Genomic DNA, 6,437 nt, shown 5'->3' with positions numbered 1-6,437 from the left:
CATGATAAAATTTGGTAAATGCCCATTAAAGCAAAGCATTTCCACAGAAGACTGGGAGAACAAGGCTAATCAGCATCCATCCAGGACAGATATGGGAAGATTTGAAGCGGTTCCCAGATGTAGGTTTTGCATTTATCGTCTGGATGTTTTTTTGGGGGGGAGGGATGGAGGGGTTTGGGCCACATACAGCTATGCTCAGGGCTTATTCCTGGATCTTTGCTCATGGATCTCATCTGATGGGATCTAGTGGACCATATGCAGTGCCAAGATGTAATGGGTTGGCTGTGGGCAAGCCAAGCATCTAAATCTTTGAATTATCTGTCCAACCTCACTTCCACACTCTCAGAATTAATTTAATGACAAATGTTTTAAACAAATTGGAAGATATTGATTAGCAAAGAAGGACAAAATAATTAGATGACTTATAGCCTGTAGCACTGTATCACTATCATCCCGTTGTTCATTGATTTGCTTGAGCGGGCACCAGTAACACCTCCATTGTGAGACTTGTTACTGTTTGGGGCATATCGAATATGCCATGGGTAGCTTGCCAGGCTCTGCCGTGCAGGCGAGATACTCTCGATAACTTGCCGGGCTCTCCGAAAGGAATGGAGGAATCAAACCGGGGTCGACCGCATGCAAGGCAAATGCCCTATCCGCCATACTCCAGCAATAGCACAGCGATAGCACAGTGGGTAGGGCATCCTACCAGTGGGTAGGGCCCAGCATTCCATATGGTCCCCGAGCATAGCCAGGAGTAATTCCTGAGTGCATGAGCCAGGAGTAACCCCCTATGCATTGCCAGATGTGACCCAAAAAGAAAAAGAAAACACACACACACACACCCCAAACCAAAAATGACTTATAGCCTACCATGAAAAAATGACGTTAAGGATTGTGTGTTCATCTTTCCCCACCTTTTCCTATTATTCATACTTGAGAGAGAAGGAGATTGAGCACCAAACAACTTGGTAGTGGTTACCAATTATCTTCTTTGTGAACAAGTTCAATGTATGTATTCTGGTTTTCTATGATAATATAACCCACCCACCCTTGGATCTCTCTGTTCTGCCACTGACCACATCCCCACCCACATGCATGCTTCTTCATCCTTTCATGGTATCAGGGGCATGTTTTCTTTCTCCTTCCCTTGAGAAATGTTGATGCTCCCTAGGGTTTAGAAATCACCCACTGATGACTGAGCCCTTAAATGTCTCTTGATGCCATCTCCACTTCGCTGCCCAGCCTGCCATCTCCCTTTCCTGGTCTTCCACTGATGTGGGCCACTAGCAACCATCCCCTCACCAGAGCCAGCTGAAAGCCCTCCAGCACTCCTATAACTGCCACAAAGTCTGATCTGTTTAGCAGAAAAATATTTAGGAGATAAAGTTCCCACTGGAATGTCTTTAAGAACACCCTCCCAGGGCATCAGCAACAGTAAAAAGTGGAAGGAGGAAGATGAGTTAGAAAAGGATGGTTAGTTCTCACCAATCCTACTTTGTCTCAAGGCACTAGCTGCTTTTTCTAGTATTACAGGATGTAGAATGAATGAGTCCATGACTGAATGAGTTGGTTGTTTGAAGTAAAGAGGCTAATACGATGCTGAGGGGCCATAGAGCTAGTACAGTTTAGTTTAATCCCGTTTAGGAACTTGCCTTGCACACAGAAAACTCTCTTTGATCCCAGCACTGCATATGGTCTCCTGAGTACCACCAGAAGTGATTCCTAAGTGCAGAGCTAGGAGTAAGCCCTGAGTAAGCCAGGCATTGCCCCATCCAAAAAAATAGTTGATGTTGAGCTTTCAGCCACTTATTTCAGTAGGTTCCAGTTCCCCTCTCCAGGCCTAAGAAATAGTGCAGTAGGTAGGTTGCTTGTCTTGCACTCAGCCAACCCAGGTTCAATTTTGGTGCTTCTGAGCCTACCAGAAGTAGAGCCAGGAGTAACCCTTGATCAATGCTATGTGTGGCCCTGAGACCAAAACCAGCTACCCTCTTCACCGAGGGGAAAGGGTCCAGGAAGGTGAAAACCTAGGACAATGCAGGGAGCAGCTTATCTTTGCTCTTCAGCTGGTGCTAATTGGCAAATAAAGGCCCTTCAAAGGGTAGCGCAGAGCACCAAGCTAGCACAGAAGGGAGAACCTTGGATGCCAGTGGGAAATAGTGCTTAACCCCCACTGGTGTGGATATGAGGGTGTTTAACAAAGGAATGAGACCCCGTGTGAGTGTTGAGGGGGATTCTGGACAGGCTTCTGAAGCCAAAGAACAGACAAAGTGGACGACTACCTAGGAAACTGGATACCAACATGTAAATCCCCACCTTGCAATAGAAGTACATTCAGGGGCTGAAGCGATAGCACAGCGGGTAGGGCGTTTGCCTTGCACGGGCCAACCCGGGTTCGATTCCCAGCATCCCATATGGTCCCCCAAGCACTGACAGGAGTAATTTCTGAGTGCATGAGCCAGGAGTAACCCCTGTGCAGCGCTGGGTGTGACCCCAAAAGAAAAAAAATTTACATTCAAACTAATGCTTTAAGGGAGAACTAAACTGCTCCCAGGGCCACTGCCAAATTGATCTCTGCACACATATCAATGTTTCCTTTGTGAAGGCGATGACAAAAAAAGGGGAAAAGTCATTCATTTCAGTGCTCTTCTTTATCACTGTCCCAAATGAAAGTAACTGCGGGAATAGCGAGAAAGAAAACTGTGGGTGGGGGAGAGAGCTCAACAGGCTGGAACACAAGCTTTCCATGCTGGATGCCTGGGTTCGATCCTTAAAACCACATGGTACCTGGGCACTGACCCCATAGTGGCTACTGTGCACCCCTGGGTGTGTGTGTGACCCAAAAGGAAAGAAAAAGACAAGTAAAAGAAAAAGAAAAAAGAGGAAAGAAAACTTTAAAGCTGTCTAGGATGGGGGTAGTGGTTTTTTTTTTCCTACAGAAACAATGTTTCTATGAAAATGTGAACAAAGTTTCTAGGGACTCTACTGGCTCTGTTTAACTGAGATTAGGAAAGTGTTTCTACTAGAACATACAATCAAATGTGCCCCAGGACTGGAACACTCCTTCCTACCCGCAAGTCTGCCTCTGCCCTTCATCTGTTTCCTGGCTTTGAGAAGAGGCAGCCTCAGCTGTGTGTGCTGGGCCCTGGGCGAACTTGGCATGGAGTGTAAGGAGGACGCAGGAGAAGGCTTGGCCCAGACAGGATGTGGGGTAGAGAGTGGAGGCCAAACAGGACCGTGGCTCCTCGGCACCTTCTCCTTTCTTCTCACTCATCCCTCAGTCAGCGGGTTTGTCTTTGGCTCTACATACGTGGACCTTGATTAATGAATGAGAATTTTTTCTAGCAAGTGAGACAACTTTAATTATGCATTTTTACTGCAGTATGGTTGGTTTACCTGTTATTGTGGTAAGGTTAGTTGCGTGAAATTAGGGGTAGTTTCATATATTTTTTTTTTGGTCACACCCATCAATGCTCAGGGTTACTGCTGGCTTTGCACTCAGGACTTAGTCCTGGCAGTGCTCGGGGACCATATGGAATGCTGGGAATCGAACCTGGGTTGGCCGCATGCAAGGCAAACGCCCTACCTGCTGTAATATCACGCCAGCCCCAGCTTCATATTTCTTTAAGTAACCACATTACACCTAGCCCCAAATGACAATATCTCTCCTCCGAAGTGCAATGGGCTTCCCCACTTTGCCTCTCACCATCCCCTACCCACCCACACCCCCATAACTTCAGGTCTGTTGTGGTTGAAATCCAACAGTTTGCTTTCATTTGGATTTTGTATGTTCCCTTCAACAAGTGCATGCACATATGCATGCACGCACACACACACACACACACACACACATTTCTTTTCCTTCTTCCTTTTTTTTTAGGGGGGGTGCAGGCAGGGCTGGTCACACTCGGCAGTTCTCACTCCTGGTATTGCTCTCTGGGATCACTCCTGGTGATGCTCAGGAGACTCTGCGGTGCCAGGGGTTGAACTGGGGTTGGCAGCATTCAAGGCAAATGCCTGTCTCACTGTACTCTCGCTCTCTGATCACAAACATTTTAATGTTGATCACTGCACTTATGCTGCGGCACTCTAGTGGGAGATAGAGGAGCCCACTCCCTCTTAAGTGAATGGGTCAGCAATCTACCCAGACAAAACCCTTCTTACCCTGAGGAGAAAGTCAGACCCCACGCCTATTTTAGAACAAATCCTTTACTGCCATCTGGTGGAAACTCCTAATAAACGACCTATGATGACAAGGCAGGGTGCTTCTGCAGAAGGGGCTTTTTTTTCTTCCCCAAACTCTATTTAAATACCATGATTTACAATGTTGTTCATGATGATTTGTTACAGGCATTCAATATTCCAACATCAATCCCACCACCGCTGTCACCTTCCCTCCGCCACTGTCTCCATTAGAAATGGCCTTCTGAGGTAGTACACAACTAGAGCCGCCATTTGTGGTTCTTCTGCCCAGTCACTGGAAATAAACCACCTTCCTCCTCAGATTCTCAGCTAAGGAGCAAGCAGTTTACAACAATGAAGGAAATATTGGCTTTGCAGGCCTTATCAGACAGGTCTAGATCCTGTAGAAGGAAATTTAAGAGATTTCCTAGGATCAGTTGGGGCTAGGTTTTGTTTTGTTTTGCTTTGCTTTTTAGGGTCACACCTGGTGATGTTCAGGGATTATTCCTGGCTCTGCACTCAGGAATTACTTCTGGCAGTGCTCTTGATCCATATGGGATGCTGGGAATCGAACCTAAGTTAGCTGCACACAAGGCAAACACCCTACCTGTTGTACTATGGCTCTAGCCCGCAAAGTTCTTTTTCTTTTCTTTTTAAAAAAATTTATTGATTCACCATGAGATATAGTTACAAGCTTTCATGTCTGAGTTACAATCACATATTGATCAAACACCCATCCTGCCACCAGTGCACATTCCTCACCACCAATATCTCCAGTATACCCCCTCCAACTGCCTCCATGGCAGGCAATATTCCTCATACTCTCTCTCTACTTTTGGGCATTATAGTTTGCAATGCAGATACTGAAAGGTTATCATGTTTGGTCCATTATCTACTTTTGGCACACATCTCCCATCCCTACCGTTTCCTCTAACCATCACTTTCTTAGTGATTCCTTCTCTATTCCTACTGTCCTCTCCCAGCCTGCTCATGAGGCAGGCTTCCAGCTATGGAGCGATATTCCTGACCCTTCTATCTACTGTCTTTGGGTGTCAGTCCTGTGTTATGTTATTTTATACTCCACAAATGAGTGTAGACCTTCTATATCTGTCTCTATCTTTCTGACTCATTTCACATAGCATAATACTCTCTATGTCTACCCACTCACAAGCAAATTTCATGACTTCACCTCTCCTAACAGCTGCATAGTATTCCATTGTATAGATGTACCAAAGTTTCTTTAACCAATGGTCTGTTCTCAGGCAGCAAAATTCTTTTTCAATGCAGCCTTCAGATAAGGGCAATCCCGGGCATCTGGCATAGTTAGTCAGAAGAAAGTAGCTCTGACTCTATTATGTGTATCAAACAGCAGCATATTCAAGAGTAAGTATGAGAACATAAAAAGAAAACTGCTGAACAACACAAATTCCAGCTAATTCTAGTTTTCACAGACCACTATGAATGTTAAATACTGTGCCACCCTTCCAGACTGCAGCCTCAGCGCCAGCGTGGCTTTGCCAAGGAGCACACTTCCCTTTTCTTGCCTTCCCACCCCTACCCCCTGCAGCCTGCTGTGACAAGTTTTCACCAGCACAAGTGAGGTGTCTGGATGCTCAGGAAGCAAACATGCTCTATCTCCCTTGCCCCATTTGCAGTCTTCAGAACTCCAAGAGCCCCAGATGGACAGTGCTCAGGTCCTGCCAGCTGGGCGTTCCCTCATATTCCATTACAGAGAAAGAAACTTGTATGGCATCAAGTCCTCAAACACTGGGATTGATTTACTACAGCAGCGAGCATAACCTCAATTAGTACATAAGTTATTAGTTATTGCATTTTGTCTGCCAGTAGGAAAAAAATCTGGCGGTGGGGGGGAGGGGAAGGTTTCAAAAATTATGTGACATTTAAGTTGCTGTTTTGTTTGTGGGCTACAGGTGGCAGTAGAATGGTGTTCAGGGACCATGTGGTGCTGGGACTGAACCTGTGGCCCCCATGTGCAAAGCCTGTGCTCAGGCCACTGAGCATCTCTGCAGCCCTCAGCCACCTTTATGGATGAGACATTAGCACATAATACCTTTCCTGTTTATTGGTAAAGAACCTCCTTGCTAAATTTCAGCAAAATATGAGTTTAGTTCACAGATGTTCCTTGGGAATTACTCTGAGAAGGCCTAGAGAGCTTCTTGGGGGGAGATGGGGGGTAGGACTCATCTGGTTATGCTCATAGATTACTCCTGGTTCTTTGCTCAGACATCACTCAT

This window comes from Sorex araneus, chromosome X (assembly GCF_027595985.1).
Source record: "Sorex araneus isolate mSorAra2 chromosome X, mSorAra2.pri, whole genome shotgun sequence".
NCBI classification, from domain to species: domain Eukaryota; kingdom Metazoa; phylum Chordata; class Mammalia; order Eulipotyphla; family Soricidae; genus Sorex; species Sorex araneus.
The sequence above is the reverse complement of the archived record's forward strand: the minus strand, read 5'-3'. Positions refer to the sequence as shown.